Source organism: Pyrgilauda ruficollis, unplaced genomic scaffold (assembly GCF_017590135.1).
Source record: "Pyrgilauda ruficollis isolate IOZ18807 unplaced genomic scaffold, ASM1759013v1 scaffold49, whole genome shotgun sequence".
In the NCBI taxonomy this organism is placed as follows: domain Eukaryota; kingdom Metazoa; phylum Chordata; class Aves; order Passeriformes; family Passeridae; genus Pyrgilauda; species Pyrgilauda ruficollis.
This window is the reverse complement of record NW_024526488.1, coordinates 3,791,523-3,817,280: the sequence shown is the minus strand read 5'-3', so window position 1 is coordinate 3,817,280 and position 25,758 is coordinate 3,791,523. Positions and strand designations below refer to the sequence as shown.

Here is a 25,758-nt window from a genome sequence, read left to right as displayed (position 1 = left end):
AGGTACTCTGCCAAATGCTACCAGAGCCCCATAACCTCAGAAGTGAGACTCCAGTGATACCCAACACCACTGTGGTATTCCCAAAAGCATCCAAGATGCCACTTCCTATACCAGCTCTTCCATCTCAGGTCTTTCCCTCGCTCTATTTTTTCCCCTCCTTTCTTCATCTTTAAGTTTAATCCATGCTGTCAACCCCCTCACTTCCCCAAAAACCTTCTTAAACTCATTCACCAAATCCAACCAGCAGAGAGCTCTTTAGAATTACTGATTCCACACAAAGCTTGTGGAGCTGCCACAGTGGTACTGTGTTAGGAGCCACTGGACATTCCCATTATCACTTGGAAATTACTAAAATTAGAGCTGAACTACCATTAATCCCACTTACCCTTGGAGTTACACCAAATAATGCATGGCTGAGTGCTTCTCCCAGAGTTAATTCAGATCTCATCAATACAAGTGAATAACTCCAATGTTTCCTTTCCAGCATGCCATACAAAACACATCCATGGGGTATTTTTATCTGCTGAGGTGCTACTGAACAATCTGATCTTGCTCCTTTTATGCTCCTCAGAAACAAAGTAACCAACTTCATTAGCAGTAACTTCAGTAGCTTTATTATCTGAAAATATTACCTCTTCACTTTCTAAAGAGATGAAAAACCACAGATGCCAACAGAGGTTCTTGAGAAACCTATTTCTAACCTCTAATGAGTGACTGCACCAGTTTTTCCGTCCTCACCACAAGCAAAACCTGGAGTGTAAAAGCTTTCCAAGCCTACTCCATGCTCTAGCAGGTAATCTCATAATTGTTTTTTAATCCCAGAACACACCTTAGAAAACTTCTTGGTTTTTTAATTCCACTGAAAAGGGGCAAGTTAAGTTTAGAAGCATCACTGCACTGATCTGCCCTATACTGTACTCCCAGCACAACTCAGCCATGAGTATCCTCCTTTTCTCTCCTAGAAAACCTGCTGCTCACCAAAATACCCTCCTGGCTGCAGAGAAGGATTAGGAAGGAACCGGGCTTTTTTTTTTTCTTTCATTCTAAAAATCCTTAAGATCACTGGAGCAACAACTTTGAGGTGCTACTACTGCTATCCCAGGATGGATAACTGTGCCCAAAACCTGTTAACCTCATTAGGACAGCGCCTGCTCTCCCTTGGTAACACTTGGCATCTGGCAGACTTTATCACCTTAGGCTCAGCAACAAAGAGCAGAAAGCAGCTTCTGCATGACTTGACCTACACAAAGTCAAGCCTCCAACTAGATGGTCATCAAAGTGACCCAATGTCACCTGCAGTGTTGAGTGGCACAAACCTATTTAACTGATGACATCCACTCTTCAGGAGCTCAACATCACCAGCTATAATCAAAACATCAGCAAAAACAAGGATGGTGACCTGGAAAGGGAGACTAGCACACAGTGATCTGTCCTAAGGATGCTAAGAAGGCAGATGAAACCATGACCAAGGTTCGTTCCCACTCCATCACAACAGACCATTTTTATTCCATGCTCATAAGGGTGGATGGGCTTTAAGCCTCCCAGCCCAGCTGAAACAGCTGGGCTGACCCTGCCCTGGGTGAAGGGCTACCAGACCAGCTCAGGGGGCTGCTTTAGAGGTGGACTTGAGCAAAGACAAGAGGTGCGTGTCTGAGCTCCTTCTCTCTCTCCTCCTCCTCTGCCCCAAGGCTGGAAGCAAAGTTTTGTAAAACACTGCTCCCAGACATGCAAACCAGAGCAGATCAAGTAAATGTTTATATGTATTTACACATTCTGTTTACTAAAGTCTCTGGAATTAATAAGGTGAACCATTTCATATGTCTGCAGGGGGTGAGGACAGAGGAGGAAACACTGTAAATTCAGAAATGAGCACCATCTGTTCCTCTGGGCTGCTCAGCCCTCTCCCAGCTTGGGCGAGCTCTTTGAAGCAGGCTCCAGCGATGTGGAGTGGAGAGCTGCCTTCTGCATCAACCTCACCTTCACACACACACACAAAGTATAGGCTAGTTCAGCCATACACACCTCCTACTATTCTTGAGATGTTACTTCTACTTCAGTTTTTGCTTTCCAAAACAGTAGAAAAACTCAAATTCAGAGATCAGCCTGCTACTAACAGTAGCAGAAATCAGCCCAGGAAGATGTGATGAAGAGAGGGCTTCTAAACTGCCTGAAGGAGAAACCTCATTCCAGGTTTTTTCTAGCCACATCTTTTTACTTTCAAACATTTTAAAACTTCAAAGCTCTAAAGATAAACTCAGCATTAAGGCTTTTTAGGCACCTCAAAACAGCTCGGGTCCTTTCCAAGCTCCAGTAACAGGATGCAACAGCTGCTCCACCACACTCAGCTATGAGAAGGGTCAGCTCCATCTCCTCTTTCTTAACACTCAGTTGTGCAACACTCACCTTGCATGTTAGATCTCTGCCTTGTCAGAAGCACTCCCTAGCCCCAGGGTCCAAACACCACTGCTGTCTTTCAGATGTTTAATAACCCTTTGGGGAGACCAGGACAATTCACACTTTTCATTTACTGCTACAGTTACTGCAACTGAGGTTTCGAGTCAGGAACATGTAAAGAGAAGAACATTTCTCATTTCCTAATATGGCTTTGTAAACCCATCTATTCGGTGTTTGCTCCTTGAAAGAATGCACAGAGCTCTGCAGAAAATATAAATGGACGAGAAATTCTTTAAGTAGGAAAGCATCAAGTCCAGAGACCTTCAAAGCAAGCACATCCCACCAAGAGGACCAGCAGGGGCAACAAGCCATCCCTCAACTCTGCCCAGCACATGCTTCGCACAACCACTGAATGACATGTTCCCAAGCAGTCAGCTACAGAAATAAGTGACCCAGCAGAGAGGTCACCAATTCAACTCCTCCTTTTCTTTCTTTCCAGTCACTTAAGTGTTTTTTCTTAAGCCAGTATCTCCATGTTAAACAGATGAAAGAACCCAAACCAACCTAATCTGAAAAGTCATCTGATAATTGATGCTTAACAAGCAGGGGCTCAGCAGTCTGCTTTGTGATTACTACCTGGAAAATCATGATTGTCATGAAGAAGAAATTGTACAAATCCAAAGGGGCACAACTACACAGGGAGACACCCTTGGCACCAATGTGAGTGTTGATATATCACTTCACGACCACTTCATGATAACTGTATCACTTCATGAACAAATGTCAGGAGGAGAACTTATTTCCAGAATAAAACTGGACAAATCCCTGGGTAAACTGGCCTGAATTCAACGTTGATCCTGCTCCAAGCAGAAGTCTTGGTTAGAAGTCCAGAATGGTCTGTGGTCCCTTCTAAACTCACCTCTACTATGAAGAGAAGTAGAAAGGGATTAAGATCCAGGCTGCAGACAGATAAACTGAGAATATACATGGCTGATCTCCAGCGAGAATCAGTGGCACTCAAGTTAGAGCAGTCAGGAGACTTTGGAGAGCAACCACACAAAGTCAGCTGAAGGGGTCTGGGGGTTCACTGACCAAAAGCTACACCTAAGCTCCACATGGACACCCACCCCTGGGAGGGGATCCAGCCCAAGCAACACAGCCAGAGCACATTACTGCTGCAGGGCAATGTGCTTCACTGCCACAGCCCTCCGTGCAGAGCGCAAACATTTGGGTACACAGGGCTCCAAAACCCCTCAGCAGCACACAGAGAGGTTTCCTCATTAGGGGTGTTGTCCTTCATAGAATAGATTGTTCAGATCTGTTTTTTACACAAAATTATCCAAAAATTAATTATTAATTAATAATTTTTACACAAATTATCCAAAGTGAACAGGACTGCTGCTGAGCACTGCAGATGGAAACAGATGCTGCATCCTCTGAGCTGGCTCCAGGACCCTCAGCTCATCTCTGCTCTACAAACCCAAACCTGCCCCTGCAGGAAGTCTGCATGCAGCAGATGCAAAGGCAGTGCCAGCTACCTTGGGTCTGGCAGGGAAAACACAGAGTCTGGGGTAACATGGTCCTTCCTGCAAACTGCATCAAGCTTTCCATAGGTAAGTCACTAAGAAATCACAAACCCTTTTAAGGAAACTGTGAAAGCCAGAGAGAAAAAAAAAAAATAACGAGAAGTGTTATGTGCAGGACAGCTGTATTTTGTAAAATAAGTATATTCTCAAAAATTTTTGAAGATCAAAATTATTTTCCTCCACCTGCACAAAATAGGAACAGAAAACCACCCTCTTCTGCGCCAGTACCACAGGACCCTAATTCTGCCTGAAGTATTTCAGTGAATCCACAACCAAGGACATGTTTGGTGACAAGAGAAGATACATACCTACCAGCCATACATGACACTGTACCTCACCAGCAATGGCAAGGGAATTCAGCATTGAGTATATTTAAAGGCTTTATTAATAGAGCCAAGGGGAAGACACTTTGTTTCATAGCAACCTCCAAGGTTTTGAAGTTTGTTTCTGTTCTTTTTCTGGGACAGAAACAGAATGTCCCTGACATTTTTCAGGAACAAAACTGCAATGAGTTATCACAGTTGTAGATCAGCACCTTGCTCCTTCCAGGCGCATCACCCCATGAGTAGGCTGGGTAGAGATACAAAACATTTCTCACTCTAGAAAAATAATTTGGCATTTTCCCTACCAGTTCACTTCAGATCAAGAACTCGAAACCCTGTCTCTGCAATCCAGGTTTGTGTTTAAAAAATAAGTACATAAAAATGTTATCCTGCTACAGTGTCCAGACAACTCCTCTTCCTAAGGCTTTAAAGTCAGAGTCATTCCTGGTGATATACTGCTATTAAGCAGGAATGCTTATTTTGGCAAAACTTCATTTAGTTGAGAGTGCTCTGCTAAGAGGTTAGGAAGGAAGCATCTAGCTGAGAGCCCCCAGCAATCTCGGCTTGCTGACAAAACCCTCAACTTCAGAGCTGCCTGCCACTCCCAGATCCCCAGAAATCACAACCTTCTCCTCACCCACACAGACCAAGTGGATGGGAGGGGCAAAGGCCATTTTGATGGTCAGTTACTAGACAGCCCTAAAGAACATTCAGTCTTGTCCAATTGGTCTTCTACTTCTCCATTGCCCACTGAAATTTTTTAGAGCAGGGTCAGTCAATGAAGTGGTATGTCAATTCCCAACACATACACACAGAAGACTGTATAATTATATAATAGAGATTTTTAAACATTTTAATTCACCTCAAAGGCAGCAAGTCTCCAGCAGAAAAGCATAGTAACAATGAGCACCTGGCAATTTCTAGCTCTGCAAAGCCTCCTTTCAAGGGGCTGTGCTGTCCCTAGAATACAAAGAGAAACAGAAGGAACTAAATACTGGTTTGGGTTGCACTTTACTTCTAAGCAGCAGAACAAAAATTTGAAGGCCTGACTGAATAAACAGGAAAGCTGCAGATCCCAGAAACAATAGGATCAGCCAGGCTCCTTTCCTAGGATTTTACCCCGAACTGTTTCCCTGTGTTTTAGGAGAGAATTTTAATGCCTGTGTGCTTAAGAAATCCTCAGGAAAAGCCTATTAGCTTCCAACTAACAGTGTGCTGGAGTACCACAGGGCAGCTAGGCTGGGGAACAGACCCTTGGAACATGCCCTACAAGCCTCTGAGGGCCATGGTGAGCCTGGGAGGGGTATTCCAGCTAAGAGACAGCACTTACGTCACTGTGGATAAAGTTAACCCAGTTTGGGGTGGTTGAGTGCTTTTTTGTTCAGGTGTCCAACCTGGTGCAGGCAGCAGCCAAACGATGACACCTTCGGAAAGCAATAACTAAAACATATAAAGGACTTTTTGCAGCACACTTGAATTTCCAGCACCATGCACTCTGGGCACCAAGCCAGAGATGGTGGCTTTCCACCCACCGTCTACTCATAGCATGGACCTGGCCTTGAGGTTTCAAACTGGTCCAGTACCATTTCTACCCTTTTCACTAGAGCAGTACCCTTGAAAAGGTTTCATGCTTGAGCATCCCTGGTTCCTTGTGCTTGGACCAGGTGTCACCTCCAACACGCCCCAGCTGTAAGCTGCAGCCCAGCCAACCACTGGCCACTGAGAGTCCTGCACTGCCTCTGCCAGAAGGGCAGATAATCTACAGACCCAGTGGGACACATACTCCAACGTGTTGAGCAATCCCTTTCGTCAGCAGCATTTAATTTTGGGAAAATCACCAGTAAACAAAAGAGGAAGGCATGAAGAGCAGCTTGGCTTTTTACTGCACTTTTGCAAGACAAACCACATCATTTGCCATGGCTGTTGAAGTCCGGGAACTTACAGCCAGGTAAAGACCACTGATCTCTGGGTCTGCCTTTTTAAATTTGATTTCTTTTAATAAAAATTTGACTAGCTATAATACCACAGGGGAAAAAAATAAGATAGCATTGTTGGTTTTTAAATGCAAAATAATCGTATGCAAAAAGCTGCAAAGAAACACGGAAAACCCCTGGATCCCTTTCACAGATTTTCATTGCTTTCTACACATTCACCTCCTGCACAGTTCTGCTTCTATCACACACTAAAAGCAAAGAACAATTATGTGGAGATTCCCAAGCTGGTACAAAGCCACAAGCAGGAAGCAGCTCTGAAATACAGGGGTTTGGCAAAACACAATGAGAAACCACAAAGAAGAAAGGTAATATTGGACACAAGAGGCAAGACAAACACTAAAACCAAGTGGCTGCAACAGCTCTACCACTTTGAGTGTCTATGTCTTCCACAGCCATGGAAAAGGTGGTGAACAGAAATGCAGTGGAAGCAAAGAAGAAAAATATTAAAAAAAGGAATGGAATCCCTTTCCCCTTGACAGCTGAGGAGCTAAAGCTTGCTGTACCAACCTGACAACAAAGTTCCCAGGGAAAATGCAAGCTGCCAGTTATATTCCCAAATTTAGCACAGAAATATTGTGACCTATGGCAGTGAGTATTTCATAACTTACGATCACAAGGATAAATAGAACCTTTAAAAACAGGCTTACAGAAGCATGTTACTCACTTGAACTCCAAAAAAAGCCTCAGCATAACAGCATTTTCTCATAAAGAAGCCGCAGTCCCTGATATTTTTTAAAAGAAAGTTGAAGCTCTTCAACTAAAAATCTCCAGATATATTAAAATCATTTTACAATTAACTTCTGAAGATGGAAAGTACATGTATGCACTCACTCTGAACACATTTAGCTGTGCTCCATGTGAAGTCAGGGAGCAGTGCTTCCAACCAGCTCCAGCCTCAGCACTGCCACACACCAACCACGGCCAACAAAGCAATAAACTTCAGCACTTCTGGAACAAAGGCACAACCAGTAAGCAATAGGAAGTAACCCACTTCTTTTTATCAAAATTAGATGATCCTGCTAAATCAGAGGGAATCCTCATTGGACCAGGAGGCAAAAAAGAAATCCGTGCATTGCAATGGAAGGCAGAAGGGTGCAATCACTATGTTGCCAAAACCTGAACTTCAGAAAACCTCCCCTTATTCCTACCATTTTAGGAAGGCTAACAAAAAAGAAAAACAAAAAAGCACAGGTTTGTTCCACGTCCCAGTTTCCCACAGAACTGCAATTCCACACAAGTTACAGGTGACTTTCACAGCTGCACAAGAGACAGACAGACAGATGGATGCAGGCCAATACCTGGCAAGTGCCCACGCGGGCCTGACATAAGCCTGGTATCTGCTCACACCACCAGACACAGTGCAATAAAAGCTGTGTGGTCACTGTTGAGATTTCCACAATGACAAAATGCAGATATTAACAGCTGACAGCTGTTGTAAAGAAACAGCTTGAGATGGGAGAATCAGGAAATCGCTCTCCATCATTCCATGCACTATTTACATCTGGAATCTTGTCTCTGCAACCACGATGGCCAGAGTTCAGGTTTATGTTTGGGGACAGACATAGTTTCATAGTTAAAGAATCCCACCAAATAAAGGTCTTGCCTGCCTTTACCTCCTCATCTGAAAGACACAGCTTTGGTTTGGGGCAAGCTCAACAAAGTCAGGGGTCCTGAAAACAAAGAATTTGGTTTTTACAGCAGTTACAACTACTGGGGAAAGGAAAATTGCAAAAACTTATTTTCTGTATGGTACAGATCACTACACTGTCATTTTTTCCTCTGTATCATCACTTGTGTCTTGTTCACTTATATATGCCTGCACAGCAACTGACAAGAAAAAACACCAATTCTTCAGAAATGCCAAGCTCAGTCAATTACTTAAAATAATCATATGACCCAGTGAATAGTAGCACACTAAACCCCAATTTATCCAAGAGACAGTCTCTCCTCAGCTCAGAAAAGCACCTCCTTAGCATGGGGTTAAGAGGACATCAGCGAGCACAACTCCTTCCAAAACCTGGTGCTTCTTAAAATACAAGACATGCTTCAGCTTTCAGTGAACCTGTCAGCACCAACACAATAGCCCCACCCTGACTGCTCTATTTTTAACATTTTCCATCCACGCAAAAGACAGCTATTTAATAAATCTAAAGGAAGTATAACTAAATGAGAGTTGAACAGAACTTTCTTCAGGGCCAGCTCAAATAACATGAGCACAAGCCACAACTGTAGGCAGCCCAAATGATTTGCAGGGATTACTGAATTACAAACATATACTGGCCTCAAAGACAGGAGAGATGCCAAAAACTGATGCCTGGTCTCCTGGGGGCTCATGGTGGAGTTGAATCTGATGCAAAGGTCAGTGCCCTATATGCTCATGTGATGCAGTGTCATCTGGTATGGCTGCCATTGACAATAGGTGCTATAAAGGATAAAGCTGACCTTAAATGGCTCATTATTTATTGGATACATCTGGTTCCTTTAATTTTCCTGAGGATGTCTAGGATGACTGTAAATCAGAGTGCTTGCAGAGCTCTCTAAGCCCCCTGGCCTATGTACATGTGTGCACGCTATCTTTAGCTAACAAGCCCTTGCTTGCCTTGCTGGCAGGAATCAGCTTGTGCTGGAGCCACCCTGCTCCAGAGCAGTCACAAACTCATTGCCTTGGGAGGTAAGGATGCATTCAGCATCACAAATGAAAAGATCCAGAGGTTTTTCAGTTTCTCCCAGCAGGAAGGAAGGGCTCAGCACCCCAAAAGCCCCAGCAAGACTTTGCAGCTTACATCTTGCAGTGACTTCACACTGCTTTTGAAACCAAGCCCACTGGGGACAGCTTTCAGGCATTATCTGGGGAGGAGGGAGCTGACTCTTCACCGCCTTTCCCCCAAATGTGAGTGAGAGGGAAAGATGAAGTTGCACTACAATGCTGTGCCTGGCCTTGCAAAGGAGCTTTCCCTGATCTGACGGAGGAGCATCTGTCCACATGCTCTGTTTCCAACCAGGATTAAACCAGAAATGTCCTTGGTGCACACTCTACACAAACACCCCCAGAACCTGAACACCCCTCTGGGGATCTCAGTACCTCCTCCCAGCACATCAGAGGCAGCTCCAGGTCAGCAGATGGGCTGGATCTTTCCAGCAAGAGTCGACTGGGCAGGAACTGCTGCATACCCATGCAAAAATGCGTTGCTCTGGGGGTTTTGTTGCTCATCTTTAGCTCTGTGTGGGCAGGACACAAACTAAAGGGAGACCTCAGTAAGAAAAGCCCTCAGGTATGCTAAACTTATTTTCCATTCCTCCAGGCAACCGGAAGATTAAGCAAGTAGGTGAAAGTTGCATTAAAAACCTCAATCCTCTCTCTAGGACCAATAAATACAATTCATTTGCAGGATCAAAGAACACCCTTTTTTTTTGTCCCCAAAATCAGGAGGCATTACCATTTTTATAACTAAAAACTGCAAAGATTTATCACCATTCACTGGCTGCCTCTGAAGAGCAGCCCTGTACAGGTGGCAGGTGACTTGCAAGAAAACCTTCTCCTAGCAGACACATATGCCAACTTTTGTTGAAAAGCTTCCTAAGAGATGAAAAGAAAGAAATGCTGACGCAACAGCAAGAGCTGGTTTAGTAATTAACCAAATCACTTCAGCCTCCCTCTCTCCTTATGTTTAACTCTTAGATATGCAGCAAATATCAGAGGTGCAAAACTCCTTCGTGAGCTTTATCTCATCCATCACCATGAGAACTTCAAACTGGCCAACTAAAAAGCAAGTTATTGTGGTGTTATTAATTCTAAAATGAATGAGCCTATAATTTTAATTGCACTGGAATCTACTAGCTCCATCTTCAGCATCATTTATGGGAAATTTTTACTTTCACATTATTTTTTAACACCTCTTTGTGATGAAAAGCATTAAAAAGACAAACAATTGGACCATCTATCAAGTTATTTTTTTTAGTCTAGATCCATCTGTTGCCCTTGAATCTGCTTCTAACCTAGTCAAGCAAATGCATAAATATCACCTGGCCCACTTAGTGAGCTATTATTTAAAAAAACCATATCTCATTATTATTCCTTACGCAAAGTCAGCTAAAACAAGCTAGGACAGCTCAATCTCCAAATAAAGAGGTTTTGCATAAAGTAAAACTCAACAAGAATTCAGTTTTTTAACTTAAATACAGACATGAATGTCTTTTCTAAGAAAGCCCTCCCCCAGAAATGTTCTCTGGTCTCTCTCAACCTTTTTCTCATTTCTTGCTTCACCTGATGAGCTGCTCCCATGTACAAGACATGAAAGTGAAAATTTCAAATTCCTTTTACAGAAACCTGAGTTTTGAAAGCTTACAGTAGCTTCTCATAATCCAAAGACCACACTTTTGAATTTGTCTTAGCATCAGAGAATCCCAGAACTGTTTGAGTTGGAAGGGACCTTAAAGCTCATTCCACCCCCTGCCAAGGGCAAGGACACTTTCCGCTAGACCACGTTGCTCCAAGCCGTGTCCACCCTGGCCTTGGAGACTTCCAGGCATAGAGCAGCCACAGCTTCTTTGGGCACCCTGTGCCAGGGCCTCACCGCCATCACAAGGAGGAATTTCTTCCTCAATTCTCATCACACAAGTTCTTCTAAAAAAGTTTTAGGATCTTTTCAAAGTTGTCTGTGACTAGTGTAAGTATATCCCCCGTCCCTGGGCTGTGCATTCTGGCATCTCTTTCCCAGCAGCCAGCACTTACCTGTCCCCAGACACACCTCAGTATCACCAAGGCCACCAAAAGGTTATCTTTCCATCAAATTAACTGCTGGCACTTAAGCAAGCAAACTGATCCTACCAGCCAAGGGCTGCAATAAGTGGGCAGGGCTGGGAGACACCAGTATACCCTGAGAGGCTGTGAAGTCACACCTTCATTCCTTGCTGCCCAGATTTCAAGCACTCCACTGAGCACCAGCACAGCTATTCTGCAAGGGCACTGCACGATTCACACAAACTAAATGCTTCTGCCTTGCACTCTGTTGTCACAGCAACTGAACACAAAGCACGACTGTCAGCATGAAAGCCTTGGGTGGTGGAAGAAGAGAGGGGAAGCAGCAGATGTGCAGGACAAAAATGACCTAGTGATACAGTACAGAGTTACATGGCAAGTCTTGGAGCAGCTCCTGACAGAAAACCAAGCCCCCACCAGCTCATCCTTATGGCTTATGCTTCTTTCAGGAGAATTATAGGATAGTTTGGTTTGGAAGAGATCTTTAAAGGCCATCCAGTCCAACCCCCTGCAACACGCAGGGACATCTGCAACTAGAGCAGGTGGCTCAGATCCCCATCCAACCCGGCCTTGAATGTTTCCACCCACCACCTCTCTGGGTAACCTGTTCCACTGTTTTACCACCCTCATTTCTTATATCTAAATGCATCAACCCTGCTTTAGTTTAAAAACATCACCCCTTGTCCTATCACTCTTAAAAGGTCTGTCCCCACCTTTCTTATTAGTTCCCATTAAGTACTGAAAGGAAGAACTTTAATGATGATTCCATTGTTTTACCTTAGTAACATACCTCAAAAAAAAAACAGTGGCATGTGTTCTTTAGGCACAGTAAATGAAGATGTTTCAGGAATTCCTTACCAATTATTTATTAATCCTTTTTTTAATTACTGATTCAGAATGACCAGTAATCTTTTCCAATAAGGATATGAATCTTCCCCTTCAGAATCTTTAAATATGCCTTTCTAAAGGATGCAAAGAAAGCACACAGACCCACACTCTTTCAACTACTAATGCTTGTTTACACTTCAAAGCAAACCTCTGCTACTAGAACTTAATTAATTAATCATTACCACTGTGATAAAAAGCCTATGATGTTCCACTCTGCAAATCACGGTCACTTGGCCTAAGGGCTCTTTCTTCTCTGCAAGCAGATCCAAGAATAAGGAAGTGGCTTTAGCATCTACCTCAGGAAGCAGGACATGTGGAAAGCCACCATGGATTTTTTCTTATTTGTTTTTGAGGCTATTCTTATTTTACACCTGACAAGACACCCTATAGTACCACTGAGGCAACTGTACTTCTTTCCCAAGGGTAGCCAAACATCATGTAACCTGATGAGGAACATACCACACCCTTAACAGGCTCCATGCCTACTATCCAGCCAAAACCTTTTGCAATCCATTGCCATTTCTGGAGGGTTACCTCTGCTGAAAGTCAGCTTTAAGACATCAGCAGGAGAAAACCAAAAGTTGATAGATTTCAGCTCTATGCTTTAAAATAAGCTTCCCTTGAGCATAGGTACCTGAACAAAGCAAGACCAGAGACTGTTATAGGAGCACAAACTCCATTTCTCCATTCACATTTCTGTTAGTTTAAAACAGTCTGGGATTTTTTTGGTGGGCGAGGGAAGCCACTGAGGTGGCTTCTGAGAGAGAAGCTGCTCGAAGCTTCTGCTATGTCCAGCAGAGTCAATCTCTGAAGACTCTGACCATGGACATGTTGATGGCCCAATTAGAGAAGCTGGTAATGCCTCTGTGATGATGTATTTAAGAGGGAAAAATAACACATCCAGTTTTTTTCTTCTTTTTCCAAGGGTGGTGGGGTCCAGGCCCTCCTGGCACCAGGACTGGCCACGCGGCCGGGGCCATAGAGCCGGGACCACGCAGCTGCTGCCATCTCGGCACAGCTCGCTGTGAACTTTGCGTGTTTAGCTGCTTTTAGCCAGCCATGCTGAGAGCAGAAGGGCAGAGGTGCCATGAAGAGAGGAGCTGAATGGTGCCAGCTCTGCAGCAGTGGTGGGGACCACAGCGAGCAATTCCCCAATAAAGAGCCCAGGTGAGATCAACCTTTCAGCACTGCAAAACTCTGTAAGAACTTTTTAACTGATACAGCTTGAGAACACACAAACCTACAAAACAACAATTTTTTCCTGAGTCAGAGAAAAGGAAAAGGTGAAGACATGTGAGAAGAACAACATGGCCAACATTAAGGTCAGTGAAAGGAAAGAAGGTGCTCTGAACATCAGAGCTGAGATTCTTCTGCAAGCCATGGGGAGGACTGTAACACAACCAATTGTCTCCCTGTAATTCATGAAGAATATGGGGGGATGCAGAAATCCACCTGGAGCCCATGAGAAAAGGTGCTCATGCTGGACTGAGTGGATGCTAAAAAGCTCTAGAGACCCAAATAGAGAGAGAAAGGCTCCTGCTTCCAGAGACAGAGGACCCTTCCTTCCAAACTAGAACAGCTCATCCTTAACAGACTACACCCCATGAACTAAAAGGACCCATGCCACATAGTTTGGGAAGGCCATTTTGCCCATGGGAGGGACTCATGTTACAGCAGGTCAGGCAGGACTGCTACTCATGAAAATTAGAACCATGTTGGAGAAGTTCACAGAAAACTCCTCTCCCATGGGAAGGACCCTATGGCATAGCAGAAGAGACTCCTCACCCTAAGTGAACTGAAAAAAGATTTTTAGAAGTGACAAACTGACTGAAGACCCCATGTTTTGTTCCCCTGCATTGGTGGGAAGGAAGGAGGGGCTGGAAGGGGGAAAAGGCATTCTAAAGGTTTCTTTAGATCTCATTACCCACTTTTAATTCTGTTAATAATAAATTTTCTTTATACTGTTTCATTTTGAACCTGTTTTGCCCTTAAAGTGTTTTTCTCCTAATCCTTATCATTTAGCCTTTCAGGTTTTTTTTCCCCCTCCTGTGCTCAACTAAAGCAGAGGAAAAGAAGTACATTATTTTCATGAGTGCCTGGCTTTTGGCCAGTGTCAAACTACAACAACAGTTCAGACTCTCACCAGCAAATTTTTTAAGCAAGCCAGCACTCATGTCACTCCTCAGAGGGGAGCAACAGAGAACATTTTACCCTGTGACGCAAATCACACAGAGCAGAGATGTGAATCAAACCCTTCAAGCTTTCCTGTCCTCCATGGGTCCAGTGGCAACACCACCTCATTTCCTGGAGGTCTCTTCCCACTGGTCTCTTGTGGTTTCCCAGAAGCCAAGAGCAGCTTTCAGCAGGGGCCCGGAGGGAGGACACGGTGGGGTGCTGAGCCCCGGGCACGCCTGGTCCCAGCAGCTGTGTGTTTGTTTGCAGGAAGGACAAACGCCAGCGGGCTGCCAGCACCGCTGTGAATTTCAAAACCTCATGCGATTTAGCCAGGCACAGTTGAAACTTTCTGGTACACAGCTCTAACGAAGCAGATTAACAACTCCAAATTCTGTCCCTTTGGCTGAACCACCTCTCTTCCCACAGCCCATCTCTGTACCCAGCATTCAATACTGCTCCCATCGATGGCATCATCCTTTCAAAACACTCCATTCTCTCCCACTGCTTTCAAGTCAACTTTGACTTTTTCTGGGTAATAGCAATAAAGACAGTCAGGATTTGTAGGACAGAAAGGCTGGAAGACAGGGTCCCTCCCACCCACCAGAGCAGCATGTTAATGTTCTAACACGCAGTTGACAAAAGAACATACCACAGCCCTGAAGTTACAAAACAGACTGAATGGCTGATATGAAGAAGGTGATAAATTCACAGAGAAATTAACGAGGAGACATATTCAGTACAAGATTTCACAACAGGAAGAACTGAGATTCCTATGAAGATTTTTAACCTTTTCCACACAATAGTTAGTGTCACCGTCCAGGCAGAGATCAGCGTCAGATCACAGCACTGCTCTAAGTGCATATCCAAATCCTTGATAAATTAACCATTAATTTGCTGAGTAACTACAACAAAACCAGAGCCAACTGCTTCAAATGCACCACAAAACTAGCCCAGTGCCTTCCCTGACACAAGAGTTTTACAAGGCCTGTACCCAGCTGGTGACTGTGGTGTTCATGAGCTGTCAATGCCACAGCTGCACCATAGCTGCTCCAAGCAATTTTCAACACCATGGGGCTATGAATTATGAGCAAAACATGACTTACCATCAAAAAACCATGTTACTGCCACATTTTTGCTTGAAGAAAATCAAAGCACAGAAAGGCAGTAAACCTGGCTTTGGGAATCTTGTGATATTCTTTCCCAGGGCTACCCTTGTACTTTCAGAGCCACAGCAAAATGTATTTTCCTAGAGAGTTCTAAATGTATCACTGGATATCAAATTAAAGATCTTCTAGGAGTGCCTCTTGCATTTTTTTAGAAATTGTGTGCTTCATAATCAAAAACTGGTGGCAATCTACCAGAGAATTGAGAGAACCAATGGGGGGTGCAAAGGAGTGCCGCAAGTTCATGATTCACAGCCTTTCCAGCAGCTCCCAAAAAGTTGTGGGCTTCTCCTGACACAGCTCCTACATCTTACAAGGAACAGAAGCACAGGAAAATAGAGCTACAAGGAAATACGTGGCAGAGAAAATACATCTTAAGTCACTAACAGTAAAAAAGGCCCTTACTTCCTGGAAGTGCTACAAAGCTTTTGGAAAAGCTCATCTCTGTATCATTACTTCCAAAACAATCTGTACTTTGTTCCACAAGGAAACAGGGTTTAGCTGCCCCAGGACTGTCCTGCCCACCCCCCTGCAATGTGGGCTGGCCCTGGGAGGGAGGCTGTGAGAAAGGGGCAGCACACAGGGATGTGTGCAGAGTCACTCTGCTTAGAAAGCACAAGGGCAGTGACTCGTGTAATGCCCGTAATCTGATCAGTAAACTCATGCCTGCAGAGCACGGATGGAGGGCACAAAAGCGCCATCCCAGTGCCCAGCAACCCTCCCAGCTCCACCTGCAACCCCAGAAGAGCAAAGCAGGGAGGGCAAGCAGGGCAAAAACTAGATTTCATTAAGTAGACATTGCTCAATGACAGTGGGTTGTGGCTTTACACAGAGTTCACATTTTGCTCTGGCAGTGGCATCTGCTCTGCAGCAGCTGCCCCATCCCTGCAGCCCCAACTCTCTTTATCCCAAGCTTTTAGTAACTTCTTCACAACCCCGCTGGGAATCAACAGAGACAAACATTTGGTTTTATGACCAAAAAAATGGCTTCAATTGAGGAAAATCTGTAACAGCCCTTTGATGCGGGGCTCCCATTCCCGCCCAGTCCCTAACATGTGCAAGATGAGAAACTACGGAATACTATTTGAGAATACTATTTGGAATACTATATGAGAAACTATGGAATAGCATTTATGGATTTGGAACTTGCACTGTGTTTCTCAGTCTAACCGTAATGAAACCACCAGCAGCTTGTCTGTGCACATGCATAAAGCAGTGAGTGTACAAGGGCAGAGGCAGCGCTACCCAGGCAGGCTGAGGCTGTGGGAGACCTCAGCTAAAAAACCTTATCCCAGGAAGGGGATTACCTTCCCAATCTGCACAGCCCACGGACATCTCAGCACCAGGAAAACAGGAGTGGGGAGGAGGGGAAACCCAGGAAGACTGCAAGGAACTTCGGGAAGGAGAAAAAAGGGAGAAAGGGGACAGTAAACAGATCTGCAAGCTTTGAGCAACCACAGACTTCATCAAGAGCTTCTTAACAAGTTCATCAAGTAGATTCAGTGTTGAGAAATCCCTTGTCCTCTGTAAGCCCAGTGAGGGTAGCAGGAGCCATGAGACCAGAAGGCAGCCAGCAAAAGCAGAGGAAGCAGCAGCTGGAAGGGAAGCATCAGCTGCTGTCACACAATAAAAGGAGGTTGTGGGCCAAGCCCAGCACCTTGACAGCCACAGCCAGGAGCAGGACAGGGAGACACGCTGGATCCTCACAAATAACCCATGTTTTTTCAGAAGCTGAGAAGCAAGGGCAGCCTGACCAGGGCTGCTCCCCAGGGACCAGCCCTGCAAGCTGCTGGGAAGAAAATCCCATTGCAATATCCCACGAGATGGGAGCATGCAAAGGACTGCAGATGAAGGGACTATAAATAATCATCGCAATCAGAGCTGACCCAGGACAAGAACATTTTCTTTTCTCTCAGTCAAACAGTCCCACACAAAACTGACACCAAGAAGCATTTTGATGGTCCTTTTTCCAGAAGGGACTGATTTTTCAATCCACTAATCTTAGTAAGAGATACACCCAAAACAAACTGAGCCTTTCAAAGTACATGACTTATACTGTATTTACAAGGTTGTGGAGTACAAGAAGGCACCAAGAAAACAGTCCCTTTATCCCTCTTGAAGAGGTTCAATGCAACCATTTCCTTAAAAAAACTCCAAGACACATTATCTTTTAATTCAAAGATAAGAAAGATTCACCTTCCTGAAACAAAGTATACACGGAATGGAAAAGTTTATAAAAAATTAAAAAACAACCTGTTGAGCAGCCCTGATATTTTCCCCCCACAAAAATAAACCAAAGCGGACCAAGTGCAACATGCTGCACAAGCAGCTGCTCACTGTGGTAGGAACAAGGCCTTTTTTGATGCCAAGTAGGTTGAGCTATAAAGCAGACTTTGAAAAAAAAAAAAAAACAACCAACTTGTAATAAGAAAGCAGAGTGCTCAGAACTGGGCTGGTGCCAAGCCCAAACTCCACAGCACCCTCTCAGCCTTGGAGCACCAAAAGGAATGAGCATTTCAGGCAACTCACTGGGAAACCAAGGGCTACAATGTTCAGCCTGCCACTGCCCACTTGAACACACATGTGATGAACAATCTCTGTTACCAAGCAGGTTTTAATATTTGATAGGTTTAAGAGGGGTTGGGATGGTTTTTTTAAGAGGTGATCTTTCCAGTACAGAGGGCTAAGAGCAATGGAAGGGTCAGATCTGCCTGCTTTCCACTTCAGGCCAGGTGCCACTCCTGAAGCCATTTAACCCTGGTTCTGCACCCTGACCTTCCCACAGGAGCATCCCAAGCCCCCGAGGATAAAAGAGCCATTTACCTTGTTCTCCTGCAAAACACAGGACCCACTACAAAGCCAAGTCAGATAAACAGTTCTCCAAGCACACCAAAGTCTGTAGCAGAAATGAGAACACTGCAGAAAGCTGAGCCAAGAACCCACAAACCCTGGGTCTTGTCAAGTTCTCAATGTATCATCTCTACAAACATCTTAAAAGTCTTCCCTGTCCCCCACAAAAAACACCAAACCCCCAAATAACTGTACAAATAAGGCCTCAAGCTCCCTGGAAATCTACCTCCCATGTACAAGATGATACTAGTTTACCTTCCAAAGGAGAAAAAAAAAGAAAAAAAAAAGGTCCAATAATTATTTTTGGATAATATTTCTAAACGAGGAAAGTTTGAAATTCTCCATTGCTGAACACAGCTGTGTTGTGTCAGAACTGCAGGCATGATTACCACTGGAAACAGCTCTTTGATGACTATCACACTGGAATATCTAAAACAAGTAGAAGCATGGAAACAAAAAGTGCTTTGCCACCCAGTTTCAAACAGAATGCTGAAGACCACTGAATAATATATGAGGGGGGTGGTGGGAATTTGGGGGTTTTTTTTGTGAAAGATCTCTCAGGCTGGGCTGGTAGAAAAAAAAAGACAGAGGTTTTCTTTAAATTTAAATAAAATTACCTTGTTATTTCAGATCCTGTTACAGCTGATGAGTTTTCACCATTTTCCAAGCTTCCACATGAGAATAATTCCTAAAAATTATGTTTTACCTCAAAAGTACCTAAAAGCCCACCAAGGCTACCAGCAGCTTGCACCTTTGGTCTGGCAAGCTACAAAAAGCAGCTTCTCCTCTCAGTATTCCTGGTCCTGTTTGACAACTGCACATGCCTACTAGCAGCAGCTCTCTGATCTCATGGTTTATTAGCAGCTGTGGTAAAGCTCTCATCAACACTGATGTGACAAGCAACATCACCAGCACACTGCTAAAAACCCAACCTTACTCGTGGAATGCTGTGGACAACGAGAGCAATTCTCAGTACACCCTTTGGAAATGGCTAAGAGAAAAATTATACTAATTTTACAAAGAGTTTCAAACACAGCTAGTGATGTCCTGAACACAAGCAGCCACATTCATCCCTGACTTAAAGATTGCAAAGCTTGATTTGAGACACTCAGGGTTATGCCATATCATATTCCTTTCTGTGTGGTGGGACAGCAGACCCAGCAAGATTTGTGCAGTTCATGATGAAACTATGGAACTCATGTTATTTTCTGATCAAAGCACACTGTGGTAGCCACCAATAAGCAAGATCCCATGGTTAAGAGATGTGCAATAGCAGGTCAGAATGGCTCCTCGCATGCCAGAGCTTCCATGGGGGGCAGGGTGAGCTTCCAAAGGTTATTACAGACCAGAGACGGTGACTTTAGATGTCATGTTTAACATGCCAGATCCCAAATCCCAGTTAACCCATGGGAAGAACATGCAGCCAGAGGTTAAAATCACTCAGCATGGCCTCATCAGTGGCAGTGAGCATTGAATTAGGGCCCCAGGACACAAGCAGGAGGTCTTAGCCAGACAAAGGTGGTAAGCAAAACACTCACAGCCCTTCTTATGGTGAACCCAAGATCCAAGATTCCCATCCCATCCATCTACACTGAAAATTCTTTTCTCTAAGCATTGTTTGCAGAGCAATCCCGTTTTTCATTTCTGTGGGAAGCGGCAGTCTGGGATTTTCACTTGCAGACTCAGAGAGGCCACAAGAGCCTCCCAAAGCCTCAGGCGACAAGAGAAATGGTACCTAATAAGCCAGAAGCTTTTCAGCACACTAACAATTCTGAGCAGCAAACTTTTGAAGGTTTAAACCTACAAAAGAAACCGAGTGTGTGAAAACCTGCAACTATTTCTTCTACCAACTCAGGGGAAGCACCACAAATAGCAGCTGGTTTTGCAGCAAAATACCACACAGTTCCAGCTCTCTCCATCCCCCAAAGTAAGTGTTCTGCCATGTATAGTATTCCCAAAGGCATCATGCAGTGGCATCAGCATCCCGAGACAGAGCAGGAGAAAAACTTGGGGAATTTGAAGTGTATGCAGGAAGTGATACCTTTATATAACTGCACTGAATAACTGCTGGCCACTAAAAGCCCCAATCTCATCAGTACTCCTGTTGAAACCTGCAAAATGTAAATCAAGCCTTTGCGAGACCAACTAAAATAGTGTCTCCCCGAGGGCTCCACAAATACCACGGCAAAGCCCAGGCTCCTGACACGCCCTGAACACCGGCCTTGGAGCTGGAAATATCCTCCCAACGCTTCAATTACCACTGAGTTTTTAAACTGCAGTTACACTAGGCAAAGCTTCACGTGCATACACCCTCCTTACTTGCACTTGGTTTTACCAAGGTGGTTCCCTAAAGAAAGCAGCAAACCACAGCCTCATAAAGTTTTAATGGGATAACTGGCAAACTGAGGGCATCACTGCACTGAATAAAACAGAGCAACTGCATCCCAGTGCTGTAAACTATCTACTTAAATCAAGTCATATTTTATAGCTCTCCATTCTGAAAAAAAACCCCACTGGTTTTCTGTACTCATAAAAACCTCTGGTCTGCTAAAAACAACAGGCAAATCAAGCCAGGGCTGAGCACAAGAACTGGCAACTTGCCTGGGTTTCCTTGTAAATGCCTTCAAATGGCAGTCATGCCTCAAACCATGCTTTGCCGGCACAGTTATATATACTGAGCATCATCGCTCTCCTCAGAGCCAAATAAAGGACTGAGCGGGGAGGAAAGGGGGAGGTGAAGGAGATGGGCAATTCATTTCTTTAGCAACCAACTGCTTTCACAAGTTTTTCTTTACTTTATGTACACAAGACACCATCCAGCTTGGTGACATGAGTTTCCAGGCTAGTCTATAGTAAGGATTTCAGGAGCCAACATGTTTTTAACCAAGGCAACCAGCAATTTCATCTTTCTTCTTGAAAGGCAGCCTACCAGAGGGCTGCTTCCAGCACCCAATCAATCTCCTCTTCTGAAGCAATAACAGAAGAGGAAGGAATTGGTCTTTTCTGTCCTGATAGTCCTGAATTCATAGCTGAGGCCACCAGCATCATCAGTCAAACACATCTGGACACCATCTCAGCTGGGATGCAGTGGACAGTCACCTGCCCCAGGAACTGGAATCCCTGAGCTCACAGCTGATAAAAGCACGGCTGCTCTCAGTGGAGATGGAGTTACCCCACCATGGAACAGCCACCAGCATGCTGAGGAGGCTTCCTCTTTATCTGAGGAACAAAACCCTGGGATAGTCACAAATCACAATAGCTGAAATCAAGCAGATCTGGCCAGAAAGTAAAAGTGGTGGGGAAAAATGAGAGGTGGCTCTAGCAGAGCTGGTTGGGAAGGGAACACAAAGGCACATAGAAGTGGATTTAAAAAAGTGTGGAAACAACAGAAATCACTTAGAAATTAGAGCTGCAGAAGGAAAGAGTGAGAATCTGCCCTGAAAAATGATACAACATCTGAAAAAACGTAAACCTTTGCCCTAGCAAGAGCACCCAGTACCAAAAATACTCCATGTACCTCCATGCTGTCTCTTTTCCCCTTCTTCCAGTGTTCAAGGGAGCATCTTCAACAACACAGCGCTGTTTCTGTGTGTCAGGGGTCTACAGCAATGCTGTGCTCCAGCGTATGCACACAAAGCACTGGGGAGATGCCAGAACTATCCCAGTGCTCCCAGGACAAGCAAACAGCACAGACAGTAAAAATAACGCGACACCCTGGCTTCAAAAACAAAGCAGACAACGCACTGTAAGGCCTTGGCTTCTATCTTCTATTTGAAAGCTGGCACCACTGCCTCAAAGCTCCTTTTTTTGGGAATATATGGGAACACAGTGGGAGGGCAGTAAGAAAAAAAAAAAAAGACTGGCTGGGTCAAGTCTAAATAAGTAATTCTGAGGAAATGGAAAATGGGGAAGCCAAGGGATACTTTTAAGAAACGCAGAAGAACGGACACAGCAATGCTTTCCTCTCCTCTCACTCACTAGCCTAATTATCCAGACACCACCCTACAAACAGGTTCAGCTCCCCCTTCTCCTGACTTAAGCTGCAAATTCATGTCTCCAGGCCTCTTACCTACCCTTACTTAGGGGGTCTTAATACCCTCTCATACAAAGAGAAATAGCCTTTGTAACTCCAGATGTTCCTGGTGCAAGGAGTGGTAATTACACCAATTCCCTCTCCCCAGGGAGCATCCTATCTCTGGACACAGATGTCATCTCCAAACACTCCCAGGATCTGAGCCTTCAACTCAGTAGTAGTGATCTTTGCTGTATTTTTCTGTATCAGGCTTTGTGCTGGCACCTAGTCCCAAAACCAAAGGTTTTTAAATTTGTTTTGAACCACACATTGTACGGAGATTCAAAGAAATCCACATTCACATGTTGGCAACAGACCTGCAGTTCATACTGACCTTTTGCAGGCCCCTCTGAAATGTTAATGCTGTTCTACACGGACTGAACATCGCTGGATGTTAATCAAGACATCTCAAACTGCCAAAAAACTCAGCACAGGGCAGCATGTACATGAAACCTAGAGTCAGTGCAGCTGGTCCTGACCAGGTGCAAAACAGCATTAACCATTCAGGACACCAAGCTTTCAAAAATGAAGGCAATTGCAGCATCAAATAAGGACATGGGTCTGAGCACAGAGCTTAATCCTCAAAGACCAGGCAGAACTAACTGCATGAAAGGGCTTTGTGCCCCAGAATGCCTTTATGTCCTATCGAGTGCATAAATACTTGCCAAGCTCTTTGCCTCTTTCTCTTAGTGATGTCAATAATTAAGTGTCCCACAGACCATAGTGCCTGCGGGCACACAGAACCCAAAAGCAGCACCCAGCAGCTCACCCAAACAAAGATGGTTTTAAGACCTCACAAAAGCAGGGAAGAGCAATGCTGCAGAGAAGTTTGGGGCATTTCAGGCTAAAAAGGCACTGTCAGTACTCAACAGCTCCTCAACCTGCCTCAAACTCAGCAATGCAGAGACTCACACAGCACATGTGCAGAGAGATAAATGCTTTGCTGCTGTCATCTTAAAACCAACTTCACCACCACCAAGCCCACAACAAGCTTCTGATTCTTAAAAGGCTTTATACTAAAAATACCCCACCCAAAAACCCAACTAGGAAAAATCAGACCAAAAAACCCACCCAAATATATCAGAGTCGGTCAGGCAGCTTCTGCTTTAAAGTTGTACTCTACTCAAAAAACATGGCAAAGCAAATTCCCAAAGCTCCAAGAGCCCACAAACAAACCTGGAACACAAGTGCAAATGCTGCAGTGCTACAGTATTTTGAAGATGCAGATGTTTTCAGCAAAATGTGTGCACTTCTTCAAAGCCCAGGACACAGCACACTGCTCCCAGTTACTGTTTTTTGAAGAACACCCATATACACATGAATACACAAAACCAAGGACAGCAGTGGTACAGATGGGTCTGTAAGTCTTGCCTTGATAATGAGAATTATAATGACTGTGATTAAGAAAGAAGTTGAAATCTTTGCTTTCCAGAATTTGAAAAAAAAATTCCTAATGTACAAAGTAAAGAAAATAAAGAGGGACTATTAGATATGCTTATGTGGTATATTTACGTTGAAGCTCCAAACACAAGGAAACACTTTATGGCAGAGAGGCTTCTGGAGCACATGGATGTGCTCATCAGGTGACCCTGGTACAGGACTCAGTGCCATCAACTACATCTCACCAGTGCAGGTGCAAGCTCTCACAAGATCCAGTTCTCCAAGCCCTAACACCATTTTTCCCCTGAATTAGACTGTTATTGATACTAAACAATGCTCAACAGCTGCTCTTGATTAGAAGCTGTGAATGGCTGCAGTGGGGCTTTCTTTAATATTTACTTGATTTAATGACATGAGGATATAAGTTGTGGTTTCAACTTTCTCTCAGCTGGTTTGTCTTCCAGTTATTAAATGATTACTCTTCCTCCATGTCATGACAGTTTGAATGAACAGAAAAGAAAAGCTTGTCCACAAACTGAAGGCTAAAATACTTTATCCCAAAGAAACCTCTGGAATTGACAACCAATCAGAAAATTCACCTTCTTTTTTTGACTGGCTGTTACAGTTCAGCAGCAATGCTGGCTGTTGATACACCTAACCTACCCAGCAATTAAAGGACAATGCTGTCCCGAGGGCAAGAGGATACACAGCAGATGTGCCCTTGCACACGTGATTTCCCACAGTGCCTGCCACTTTTCAAACCAACATCTCCCACCTGCATCCAAAGCTTGTTGTCTGGAGAACTCCATGATTCAATCCTGAGCTCGGCTGCATTGGGTTACCAGTTGGACTTGATCTTAGAGGTCTTTTCACAGAGTCATGGAATGGCTTGAGTTGGAAGGGACTTTAGGCTCATCTCACACCACTCCCTGCCATGGCTGGGACACCTTGCACCAGACCATATTGCTCCAAGACCTGTCCAACCTGGCCTAAGATACTTCCAGGGACGGGGATCCACAGCTTCTCTGTGCCAGTACCTCGCCAGCCTCACAGGGAACCATTTCTTTCTACTATTTTTCCAACCTAAATGGCTCTGTGATCCCTGGTGCACGGGGTGGGACATGATCACTGCAACCTGCTCCACTCCAGCTGCCTCTGGCAGGGAGGCCTCTCCTCTCACAAACCAGCATCACCTCCAGTGCAGACTGCATGGAGCTACCCCTGCAATATTCACTGGAGAATGCTGAAAATCAAGTTTACCAAGCACTGTTGAGCAGATGTGAGTAAGCTATCAGCAGAGGGGTGAAGAACAGGCGCAGGGCCAGACCCCTGGTTGAGGACATCCCAACACAACCATGGGGTGCAGGCAGCATTCATTGTGACCTGGTGAACATGGCTGAGAAGCTGCAGAGCAGGGATTCAATGACACCCCCTGAACACCGGACCACCCAGGGCCTGGTTACTGGCACTCACCCAGGCAGGGCCTCAGCAATGCCCGGTGTGCAGGTGACCTTTCAGCACAGAATCACAGAACAGGGCAGGTTGGAAGGGACCACAGTGGGGTATCAGGTCCCACCTCTCTGCCCAAGCAGGGTCATTCCAGAGCACATGGCACAGGATTGTGTCCTGACAGGTCTGGAATACCTCCAAGTCAGCAACTGAACTGGCTCTCTGGTCTCTGTTCCAGTGCTTGTTCACTGCACAGGAAAGAAGTTCTTCCTCGGGCATCCATTTCTGCCCATGGTCTCTTGTCCCATTGCTGGGCCCAGGGAGCAGTATGCTGTTTCCAGCCTCTGAGCCCTCCCTGCAGAGAGGCTCAGCCATCTCCTCTCTAAGCTGAACTCTCCCACCTCGTGAGAAGAGATGCTCGAGTCCCTCTATCACCTCCACAGCCTCTGCTAGACCTGCTCCAGGTCCTAAGGAGCCCAGAGCTGGACACAGCATTCCAGATGTGCCTCACTAGGTCTGAAGACAGCGGCAGGATCAGCCCTGAAGAGCTGACTATGTTGGTCCTAACACACCCGAGGACACCGCTGCGCACAGGACATGCTCGTGGACACCTCGCTGTCCACCAGGACTCCCAGCTCTCCTTCGCAGAGCTGCCCTCCAGCAGCTCATCCCCAGCCTGCGCTGCTGCCCAGGCTAACTCCTCCCCCGGTGCCCTCGCCCCGTCT

At 45.0% G+C, this 25,758-nt stretch overlaps 1 protein-coding gene across 1 annotated transcript in view; it reads right to left on the bottom strand.

Moving 5' to 3' along the window:
- LAMC1 (laminin subunit gamma 1) overlaps positions 1–25,758 on the bottom strand; it is a 67,444-nt gene that overhangs the window by 41,163 nt on the left and 523 nt on the right. The window lies entirely within an intron of this gene.